The sequence below is a fragment of the Somniosus microcephalus genome, unplaced genomic scaffold, assembly GCF_052327205.1.
Source record: "Somniosus microcephalus isolate GS21.2 unplaced genomic scaffold, FLI_Smic_1.0 unresolved_chr1, whole genome shotgun sequence".
NCBI classification, from domain to species: domain Eukaryota; kingdom Metazoa; phylum Chordata; class Chondrichthyes; order Squaliformes; family Somniosidae; genus Somniosus; species Somniosus microcephalus.
In genome coordinates, this window is record NW_028225179.1 from 81,891,478 (window position 1) to 81,903,794 (window position 12,317).

Consider the following 12,317-nt stretch of genomic DNA (forward strand, 5'->3'; position numbering starts at 1 on the left):
GCTGGTACGGGGGCGGACTTGAAGGAGCAGGGAGGTGTGCACCGTTGTGCCCTGGCGCCGAACCGTGCGTGGTAGTAACAGTAGCCCGGGTTTGTGGGGCGCGAAGGCCCCGTGGGCCCCGTGGCTGGGCCTTGTGGCCGCGTGGTGGCCGGTGAGGGGCGCGCCCAGGCTGTGGCTGCCAGGTCCGGAGTCTGTCTGTGTGGAGTTTGCACATTCTCCCCGTGTTTGCGTGGGTTTCCTCCGGGTGCTCCGGTTTCCTCCCACAGTCCAAAAATGTGCGGGTTAGGTTGATTGGCTATGATAAATTTACCCTTAGTGTTAGGGGGATTAAATACGTGGGGTTACGAGGATAGGGTGGGATATGTGTCGGTGCAGGCTCGATGGGCCGAAATGGCCTCTATCTGCACTGTGGGGGTTTCTGTGATTTCTGTGATTTCTGTGACGTCGCGGCTGGAGTGAGCAGACAGCAGCTTGTCGGCCTCGTCGGCCAGTGCTTCTAGGTCCGTGAGGCCGGACGCCACGATCGCTGGGCGGATGCTGGGAGGTAGCTGGCGGATGAACAGCGTGCGGAAGAGGGACCCGGGTGGGTTCTCGTCGGTGAGTGAGAGCATGTGGGAGAGGAGGTCTGACGGTGAGGCGTCACCGAGGCCTGGAAGGTCGAGGAGGCGGCAGTTTCGTTGGTATGTCGAGGTCGTAAATTTTTTAAGGAGCGCGGCCTTAAGATGTGCATACTTGCCCTCCTCTGGTGAGTTCTGCAGCGCTATCCAGACCTTCGTGACTGTGGAGCTACCGAGTGATGCGACGAGGTAGTCATACTTTGTCCCATCTGTGGTGATGTGTCGCAGCCGGAATCGGGACTCAGCTTGGAGGAACCAGGCTTCGGGCTGGTTTTCCCAAAACTCCGGCAGTTTCACGGAAACTGCGTTCGTGTCCGCCATTGCAATGCTCGGAATACGTTCTGAGCGTCGGGGTCACCAATGTTGAGGCTGCCGCGGAACACGAATGGAGGCCGAACCGATCTGAGGAACACATGGCTTTTTATTACATTCTCTTGAGAGATGGCTGCCTCAGCTCTTCTCTCTGCTAAACCCGAAACCCGAATGGGGCGACGCCCGCGCTTTTGTGTACACACTGAGGGCGACGCCCGCTCCTTTGTCATGCCTTAAAGGCAGCATGCTTCTTAAAGGCAAGGTGCCCGATTTATTGTCCATGGACGGAAAAGTGGATTGCGCCCGTTTAGGTGGCGATCCGCCACAGAGGTACGAATGTAAATATGTATATATTAAACTAGTTTTCACTATTTCATTGATTTATTTGACTCAATTTAAATAAACTATTATCTGTAGGCTTGCAGCTTTCTGAAATGATCGCTGCTCACTGCAGGTAGGCTGGAGTCACGACTATGAGTGCCTCTTGGTGCCTGTACGCTCCAAAAACCGAGCGTAATTTGTAGACCCTCCTCGAACGGGCACAATCGGCGGAAACGTGCCACGCTCATTACTTCCATCTGGGGCCATGGCCAGTTTTGTGAGCGGGGCCAGCTTCCAGCGCCATGGATTTTAAACCAGCGTTAAAGATCGCGGAAACTCGATTTACACTCGATCTAACTTCCTTTTAAAATTTCCCCGATCCTTTGCGCTGGTTCGGCCGATTTCAGCCAGATTGCGCTGATTATACCAACGCAAACTCTGGGCCACAGCTTGTGCATTTGTGATTGTTGCATGTTTGGTAACCAGTTTTACTAAAGCCAACACAGCTTTAAAAAAAAATTGTGTGTGACAAAATATAGCAGTTTTATTTAAGCATGATTGGCTTTATGATCAATGCAGTGTGTAAACATTCTACAGGACAATTTCTTCATGCATTTTACTGCACAGGTTTGTGTTTCAATGGCTAGCGGGCGAGTTGTCCGGGGAACCCAGAGCCTCAGGAATTCTTAGTGCAGTCCTGCCAACAACCTGAATTCATGTGCGTGGAATAATACAGCTTCAAAGAGGAGCGTCATACTTCCTGTGAACTGGAATTTATAAACCTATTGATGGAGAAAGTAGACCAGCTCGCAGTGTCATTGACCATTTTATTGTGTACAGCTCTCTTGCGGAGTGTTTCAGTGGCTGGGAACACACCATGATGACAGACCAGGTAGTTTGGGTTAAACAAAAAAACTAAATTTATTGCGAGGTGTAAATTTATACAGAAGATTGATAAATCAGCAGACAAACAGCAACACAATATTCTGCTTACACCAAAACTTTCAATAACAAAGCATTTGAAAATGACTGGAGACTTTTCCCAGCACACTAACTGGATGGAAGAGCGTACGGCGAACATCCCTCACCATTATTACATCGATGGACGACGGGTTGAGGGAACTCGGATCTGTAGGCCCACCGCCCCCCACTCAAATTCAGGAGAGTAATGCTTACTCAGCCCCCAGACTCAGGAGTGTCGGGCTTCCCACGCACCGCACCCCCCGCCCCACCCCCAGATATAAACTACACTGTCATGGAGGTTACAGGCATTTTCTTTGGGGGACATTGTCCCTCTGACCCAGGCACCTATTGCAGGTCAGGGTGTTGATGCTGATAATGGTTAAACGGACAAACATTGCCCATGGTATTAGTCACACACCTGATGGGGACCTGTCTATAATCCACACCACCAACTAAAGCAGGGTCTGATTCTACCCCGTGCCCACCCCTGAGAGCTGGCTCAGTTTATTTACACACAAACCCTCACATCAGGGGAAGCTCTCTCAGAATAAAGCTCTATTTAAAATCCCAGTGCTTTGGTCTGGCTCCAAATTCCAATGTTCAAAAATGACACAACTTTAATGGCACAGGATGGAGTTCGTATCCGTCATAAAAACCCACCAATGGTTACAATGGTCACATGGGTCCCATGGACCAATCAGTGTCCATTCCTGGAAGACACTCTTCCCCACCCCCCCCCCCCAGGTGACTTCTATGGAACGTCCTAAATCCCAACTCTCCGGCCTTTGACCCTCCATTCACCACAATACTTCTGCAACTGTCAATCTGATTTAACCACTCCCTCATGTTCACCTTCTATACCCTTGTCTCCTTGTTTACTATTTCCTTCCTGGTCAATCCCCCCTGGCATGCTCCCATCTTCAAGTCCAAGGGGCAAAGACTTGAGCATATCTGCCGCAAAATAGGTTTAGCCATCCATCGCCAGATCTGGCTGGGCCACATCAAGCACTATCGGACCCTGCTCTCCTCTGCCAAAGCTGCTCACTACTCCAGGACCATCCTAGAGAGCAAATATAACCCCTGGCTTCTCTTCTCCACAACCAACTGTCTCCTTATGGAAGTTATGTTACAACTGTACAAAGCTCTGGTTAGTCCACATCTGGAGCACTGTGTTCAGTACTGGGCACCGCACCTCAGGAAGGATATATTGGACTTGGGGGTGCAGCTCAGATTGACCAGAATGATACCAGGGCTAAAAGGGTTAAATGATAAAGACCGTCTACTTCCACCTCCGTAACATCGCCCATCTCTGCCCCTGCCTCAGCCCATCTTCTGTTGAAATCCTCTTCCATGTTGTTGTTATCTTTAGACTCGACTTGACTATTCCACTACCCTCCTGGCCAGCTTCCCATTTCCCACCCTCCATAAACTTCAGGTCAGCTGAAACTCTGTGGCCCCTATCCTAACTCGCACACCTATCACTCCTGTAGCTCGCTGACCTACACTAGTTTCCGGTTCCCCAATGCCTCCAATTTAAAATTCTCATCCTTGTGTTCAAATCGCTTCATGGCCTCGCCCCCTCCCTATTTCTGTAACCTCTAACCCTATCACCCTCCTAGATCTCTGCGCACCTTCAATTCTGGCCTTTTGTCCATTCCCTTCACCCTTCCTAATCTCTCCGCCTCTCTACCTCTCCATCCTCAATTAAGATCCTTCTTAAATCCCACTTCTTTGACCAAGTTTTTGGTAACCCCTCCTAATATCTCCTTCTTTGTCTCAGTGTCCATTTTTGTCTGATTACATCTGTGTGATGAGCCTTGGGATGTTTTATTATGTTAAAGGCGCTGTATAAATGCGAGTTGTTGTTGAAGGGCAGGCACCCTCTTTCCCCTCTAGCGTTCCCTCCGCTCCTGAAGGTGCTGACGTGGAGTACAGACTATGGGCACTGTTGGCCTCTACTGCTCTGCTCAAGTGGCCATTCCGCGTGCGTAGACCCAGACAGCGAGTGTTGCGAGATTATGGAGACTGTCACTGGGCAGTGATGCGGAGCGGGATCCCTGGCTGATTCTCCCGCTCCATAGACCAGAGGTACTAAGGCTAACTGAAGTACCTCCACTACTGCCCCAGGAATGGCCTCTCCCCGGTGTCCTGGTGGCTCAGAAGCTGAAGCCGTTCTAACTAGCGAGCATCTGATTGTCTTCTTGCCCAGAGGGAGATTCAGTGAGTGTCTTGTACCTGACGTTGCACTGAAAGAATGCCGAGCTTCTACAGGAGCCTCTTTGCATATCGATGGCTTCTTGAGCTGCTGTTTGGCGATCTGGTCAAATCGGTCTTCTTGAAACTGTTGGACTGATGGTGGGAGAGGATGGAGACATTCCTGGGACAGAAACTGTTGAATTGGAACGGCAGCTCCCCTGTGCGAGCACTGGAGGGTAAGCAACATGGACAGCTCTTACTGCAACTGAAGCAGGTGACCTGGCTCCAAGCCGGTGTGGAGACGTTGGTGTATGGCCAGAGAGGAGGAGCAGGTGAAACAGTCCTAGCACAGGTCACTCTGGGAGGGTTTCTATCCGGTGTGGAGACGTTGGTGTATGGCCAGAGAGGAGGAGTAGGTGAAACAGTCCTGGCACAGGTCACTCTGGGAGGGTTTCTATCCGGTGTGGAGACGTTGGTTTATGGCCAGAGAGGAGGAGTAGGTGAAATAGTCCTGGCACAGGTCACTCTGGGAGGGTTTCTATCCGGTGTGGAGACGTTGGTGTATGGCCAGAGAGGAGGAGTAGGTGAAACAGTCCTGGCACAGGTCACACTGGAAGGGTTTGTCTCCTGTGTGGGTTCGTTGGTGTTCCAGGAGGTCGGACAACTGCGTGAAGGCTTTGTTACAGAACTCACACCGGAAGGGTTTCTCGTCAGTGTGAGTGCGCCGGTGCACCAGGAGGTTCGCTGATTGTGTGAAGCCTTTGTCGCACACCTCACACCTGAAGGGTTTCTCACCAGTGGATGGTCTGGTGTTTCAGGAGATACGATGACTGGATGAAGGCCTTGTTACAAACATCGCACCGGAACGGTTTCTCCCCTGTGTGGATCCTCTGGTGGATCAGCAGGTACGACGACTGGGTGAAAGCTTTGTTACACACCTCGCACTTGAACGGTTTTTCACCTGTGTGAATGCGCTGGTGTACTCGGAGGTACGATGACTGCGAGAATGATTTGTCGCACACCTCACACTTGAATGGTTTCTCGCCGGTGTGAATGCGCCGGTGATTCACCAGGCCCGATAATTGTGCAAAGCCCTTGTCACACACCTCACACTTGAACGGCTTCTCTCCCGTGTGGATGCGCCGGTGATTCACGAGTGTGGATGACTGTGCGAAGGTCCTGTCACACACCTCACACTTGAATGGTTTCTCTCCCATCTGGCTGCCCGTGTATTACAGGTGGTAGAACAAGTGCACCTTGTGTATTAAGAGGTCTTATGACCCTGTGAAACCCTCCTCACACACCTCACACTTGAACAGCCTCTCACCTGTAAGAATGTGTCGCACTCAAAGCCCTCCTCGCACTCAAAGCCCTCCTCGCACTCAAAGCCCTCCTCACACTCAAAGCCCTCCTCACACTCTAAACCCTCCTTGCACTCGAAGCTCTCACACCCGAAGCTCTCTCACACCCGAAGCTCTCCTCACACTCGAATCTCTCTCACGCCCGAAGCTCTCCTCACACCCGAAGCTCTCTCACACCCGAAGCTCTCCTCACACCCGAAGCTCTCCTCACACCTGAAGCTCTCCTCACGCTTGAAGCTCTCTCACACCCGAAGCTCTCTCACACCCGAAGCTCTCTCACACCTGAAGCTCTCTCACACCCGAAGCTCTCTCACACCCGAAGCTTTCTCACACCCGAAGCTCTCTCACACCCGACACTCTCCTCACACCCGAAGCTCTCTCACACTCGAAGCTCTCCTCACACCCGAAGCTCTCTCACACTCGAAGTTCTCCTCACACCCGAAGTTCTCCTCACACTTCTTCCCAGTCTCACCCGTTACAGCTCCCTCCACCCGCTGGGCTGACCGATCTCCCACAGCCGAACCTCCGGAAAAGTTGTATCTGATGGAAGGCGCCACACCACTGACCAGTTTCAGTTCTGGTGATATGTCAAAGCTCCCCTGACCAGGTCGATTTCCAGAAGATGGTTTTACTGCCCAACCCTCTCTGTGTCGAGCAATGCTGCGAAGGGACTGAATGTCTTCCCACGGGTGACACCGTGGAGTTGTTCTTTGGGTGATGCTCAGGACCTATCTGTGGAGTCTATCCTCTCTGTATTCTCTGGTGTAGTATGATGCAATCCTTCTGTAAAACAGTAAAATAAATCATGATTTCCTCCAACTCCCTCTCCTCCTTTGCTGAAGGTGCTGACTCCTCAGTTAGAGGCTGTTCCACAGTGAGTGTCTGTCTGCTATTCCACTGTGGCGGCATCAGATCCAAGCCCCATGTTGTCCTCACTTGACTGCCCCACACTCTCTCTTTCTAGCAGGGGCACTGGATAGTGAGCAGGAGCAGGCACTGTGGCTACTTTCTTTACTCCACCCCCTCTCCATCTTCCCTGGCATACCTGGACAATTTTCCTTTTTGTCGGGTAGATGCCAGTGTTGTAGAAGAAAACCCACTGAGCAGAAAGTGCTAGAAGCTAAGGAAAATATTCCCTCAGTGTAGCCGACTGAAGGGTACTGATTTCTCCTGGGAAATGAGATACACTGCACTTGCTTGGACTGCACAACCCAAATTCAGCTATCAGTCCCAGCACTGGGCAAAACTATCAAATCCAAGCCCAGGCCTCTGGGACAGGCTGAGGCCTTCAAGTAAAAACTTTAATTAAGGCATTAAAAGACATTTCAATAGATAAGTTTACAGGTATGGCAGCCTATAGAGCTGGAGTAACAACCCAGAGGATCGTGAGTTCAAATCCAACCACGAAAACTTGTGAGACTGATTTTAAAAAATCTGGTAATAATGAAAACTTTCAGATTGTCGTAAAAACAAAATAGTGTCCTTCATGGAAGGGAACTGTTGTATGAATGCATTAAAGCATAGAACCAGGCAGACAGGCTTCCAACTACGATGTTCTCTTTATTGGTAAAATGGCTGACTGCTGCTTTCCCGGGTAATTCCCATAATGCATTGCACATTACATTACCGTATTGACTGGTGTCAAACTCGCAATCAATACACGACAGGAACCTGCCATCCTTCCCTGGTCTGGCCTACATGTGACTCCAGTCCTACACTATATGGTTGACTCTTATCTGCCCTCTGATGTGGCCTAGCAAACATTGATAAACAATCGCTACACAGTTCAATAATAATAATAAGAAAATCGGACAGATCTAGACAACCCAAGCATTGTGTCAGAATAAGACTAAGGTGATCTCAGCCCAATGACCTCATTAAAGTCCTTCTTACCAAGGTCTGAGGGCTCGTACCCAAGTGGGGAGAGCTGTCCCACAGACTGCTCAACTAGCAGTAATACTCACTGAATCATATCTATCAGCCAACATCCCAGACTCCTCCATCACCATCCCTGGGTATGTCCCATCCCACTGGCATGTGGGGTAGTCCTCAACATTGATACTGGACCCCATGGAACCTCATGGCTTCATGTCAAACAAGTTCAAGGAAACCTCTCGCTGATCATTTCATTACCGTATTGACTGGTGTCAAACTCGCAATCAATACACGACATCCCCCTTTTCCTTGGAAACAATCTTGCTGTTTACAAACAGTTGCTTACAATAACACTGCATAACTTATTTGGTTTATAAACTTTACAAACTTGTGTCTTACCACACAACTAAATAATTCCCAGGTTTAAACATTTAACATCACCCATGCAGTTCTCGCACAGTTTATGTTGTGACATAATCAGACAGTCTTTGGGGTTTTCTTTTAACCCTTTGAGGTCTGGCTGTATTGGGTATGTCTGACATGTTGGTGTTAGTGGGTATTGCCTGTGTCACAGTGGTATGTGTGTCAGGGTCTACTATACTGTCCTCAGTCCCTTGTGTTTCCTCCTGCTCATGGAGTGTCTCCTTTGGTCCATTGGTTCTGTATTTCTTCACAAACGTAGTGTTTCTCGAGTAGCGTGCTCCGTCTGGAGATTCTACTACTACTTGACTCCCCGTTTTACTCAAAACTTTGTGGGGTGTGGCATTAAAAGGAGTGGTGAACTTGTCCACTTTGTCCTGCCGTACCAGCACCGTGTCGCCAACTTCCACCTCTGAGTATTGTGTTCTCCGCTGTTCATCTGCGTACAGTTTGGACCTGCCTTTTTGTTCTGCATCCCAGTCACGTATCACAGAATCACAGAAACCCCACAGTGCAGATAGAGGCCATTTCGGCCCATCGAGCCTGCACCGACACATATCCCACCCGATCCCCGTAACCCCTACACCAACACATATCCCACCCTATCCCCGTAACCCCACGTATTTAATCCCTCTAACACTAAGGGTCAATTAATCATAGCCAATCAACCTAACCCGCACATCTTTGGACTGTGGGAGGAAACCGGAGCACCGGAGGAAACCCACGCAAACATGGGGAGAATGTGCCAACTCCACACAGACAGTCACCCGAGGCCAGATTCGAACCCGGGTCCCTGGCGCTGTGAGGCAACAGTGCTAACCACTATGCCACCGTGCTGCCCCACTATGCCACCGTGCTGCCCCACTATGCCACCGTACTTCCATGGCTGCGCACGACTCTGTGATGTCTGGCAGCTTTCCTCTTATTTTCCGTTTAAAGAGCAGCTCTGCCGGGCTCTTTCTTGTCGTGGCATGGTCAATGCTCCTGTACACAGTCACATATTTTCTAAGTTCACGTTTCCAATCTAGTCCTTCTGACTGAGCAATTCTGATTCTCTTCATCAGCGATGCATTCTGGCGCTCGACTTCTCCGTTAGCCTGAGCCCATTTTGCTGTCGTTTTCAGGTGTTTGATCCCGTTGTTTTCACAGTATTCTTTGAATAATTCAGATCTGAATTGGGGACCATTATCAGATTTGCAGGTGACTGGCAAACCATGATGGCTGAAGATTGACTCTAAACTATCAATAACCTTCTCTGTTGTTGTGGAGGTCATGATGTCGTATTCATAGTAGCGACTATAATAATCAACTACCACAAGAATGGAGTGGTTGGATGGCAAGGGTCCCAGTAAGTCTATAGCTACATCCTGCCAGGGGCCCTCCGGTAATGGTATTGGTCTCAACGGTTCAGGTGGGTCGGGTCTGGCTACTACCTGACAGCCGTGGCACGCTTTACAGTGTTTTTCAGCTGCCTTGTCCATGCCAGGCCACCAAACCTTGGTTCTGAGATGTTGCTTTGTTCCAACTATTCCCAAGTGTCCTTCATGTGCTAACACCAGGGCTCATGCATGTAGCACTGTGGGTAGCACAATGCGTGTTCCCCGAAGAACTAGGTACCCCACTACGCACAGCTCGTTTGCAATTGCTGCACAAGCTTTACAGTTCTCAAAATGTCCGTTTGTGATTGCCTTCCGTACCTCAATCAGCTCTGGGTCAGTAGCAGAGGCTTCCTCCACCTCTGTAGTAGAGTGCTTTTGGTGTCGCACTCACAGCTACAAATCTCACGTTTTCATCTGAGCCATGAGAATGCCTCTTCTGTTTTGCTGTCTCCCCCAGCAATCGTGACAGTGGGTCTGCAATATTTTGCTTGCATGGAATGTGTATCACCTTAAAATCGTACGGCTGTAATCTAAGTACCCATCTCCCTATACGGGCACAGGGTTTAGAGTGTGGGCCGTATATCACTTGTAATGGCTTATGGTCAGTTACCAAGTTAAATTTTCGGCCATACACATATGGATGCAGCCTCTCACAAGCCCATAAAGAGCTAAGGCCTCTCTCTCTGTTTGAGAGTATTTCCTCTCTCAGTCTGTTAAACTACGACTTACATAGCATATTGGCACCTATTGTCCCTGTTGGTCCTGAACTAGTACTGCACCTAAACCTACAGGACTGGCATCTGCTATCACCTTGGTTGGTGCGTCCTTATCAAAATATGCTAAAGTGCCGGCTCTGGCCAACTCTTCCTTGAGTGCACTGAATGACTGTCTCTGTTGTGATCCAAATTTAAATGGTGTGTCTTTTCTCGTCAGGCGTCGCAGTGGCTCTGATAGCGTTGCAAACTGCGGGATGAATCTGCTACTGTACCCAACGAGTCCCAAGAAACTCCTCACCTCTGTAGCATTCTCTGGTTCCCGAGCTTATGCCACCGCTTGCGCTCTCTCTGCTGTTGGTCCGATGCCCTTTTCAGACAACAGGATTCCCATGAAAATCAATCAATCAGTCCATGTTAAATTGGCACTTCTCTGAGTTTAGTGTCAGTCCACTTTCCATTAGTCTGGTCATGACAGCGTGCAGGCGTCTGTCGTGCGTTTCCTGGTCGTGTGCATGCACGATAATGTCGTCTGAGATGTTTTCAACACCCTCTATTCCAGCTAAGGCATTAGCTATCTCGTGCTGATATTGCTCACTAGCTGAAGATACACCGAATATCAGCCTCTTGTACCTGTATACTCCGTTATGTACTGCAAACGTTGTGATTTCTCGTGACTCAGGGATTAGTTCTAGCTGGTGATAACCCCATTTCAGGTCTAGCTTACTAAACACCGTCGAGCCGTTCATACCTTGGAGTATCTCATCAACGGTGGGGATTGGATATCATTCCCTCACTATTGCCTGGTTTGCTCGTCTCATGTCTAGGCATAACCTTACATCCTTATCCGCTTTTGGTACAATAACCACAGGATTTACCCATGGGGTGGGACCAGTTACAGGTTCGATAATGTCCATGTTCCTCAATTGTTTTATTTTGGCCTCTACTGCCCCCCTTAAGTTGAATGGTATACGCCTGAGTGGCTGGGCCACAGGCTTCACTTGTGGGTCAATATACAAACTGATCTGTTTTGTGTTCAGCCTTCCTACTTCCTGGAACACCTTTGGATACCGCTGTTCTAGTAGCTGTCTTACATCTACCACAGCTGAGACATCTGCGCCTATTTTTAAAACTCCCAGTTTCATGGCTGTCTCCCTTCCTAGCAACGGCTCTCCATGGCTTTTAACCACAATGAACTCCGCCTGCTCAGTTCTCTTACCTATTGTAATCCCACATGTGAATACACCTTTAACTGACAGTGGTCGGCTAGAAGCATAAGAGAATAACTTTCTCTCTGTCTTAGGGACATGTGACTGACACTTAATGTGTTCTGACTTTAATCCTTCTCATGTATTCTCATCTATCATATTACTAGTTGCACCTGAATCAATTAACATTCTCAGGTTTACTCCCCCCACACAAAAGGTAAGTCTCTCTGTCACGTTATTTCCAGTGAAACAGCAAATGCAAAGTCATTTTGTTCCTCTACATTGTTCACACTGTGTTTCTTTGTACCCTTTGTGCGGCATACTTTGGAGAAATGATCCTTTCCCTTGCACTTATGACACGTTTGTCCGCGTGCTGGGCATTTCGGATCTCTGCCCATGTGGTCTGTGTGTCCACATCTGTAACATTTCCTTTCGTTCCTATTGCCATTTCCCTTTGGTTTCTCTGTCGAGCTTTTCGCATAATACCCTCTTTTCTGTGTAACACGACGAACATTATCTATCTCCGCCTTCTCTGTACATGACATGGCTGAGATCTGCTCCTCGACGTTTTCACATTGTGAGGCCAATTGTAACGTGCGGGTGAGCGTTAGACCTTGCCCTTCCTCTAGCAACTTCCTCTGCACATAGGCTGACGTGCACCTACTCAGGATAGCGTCTCTTATTTGATTATCCGCATTCCCCCCCAAAAGCACAGTCTTTAGCAGTCTGCCGCAAGCGAGTAGCAAATTGTTGCACAGTCTCACCTGTCTTCTGGGACAACTTATGAAAAGTCTGTCTAGCTAATGCTGCATTGACCTGGGGCACGAAGTAGTGATTCAAAGCACTAACCGCCGACGTGTAGTCTGCTGGCTCTCCTGTGTCCAGTAGAGTCAAAGATATCCTGGACATCTGGTCCTGCTAGGTGTAGAAGTAGAACTCTTCTCCTTTGCTT

At 49.3% G+C, this 12,317-nt stretch overlaps 1 pseudogene; it reads right to left on the bottom strand.

Annotated features, from left to right (window-relative positions):
- Window positions 1-2,451: 2,451 nt before the first annotated feature.
- On the bottom strand, window positions 2,452-8,626 carry LOC147095535 (uncharacterized; annotated as a pseudogene).
- Window positions 8,627-12,317: the final 3,691 nt, after the last annotated feature.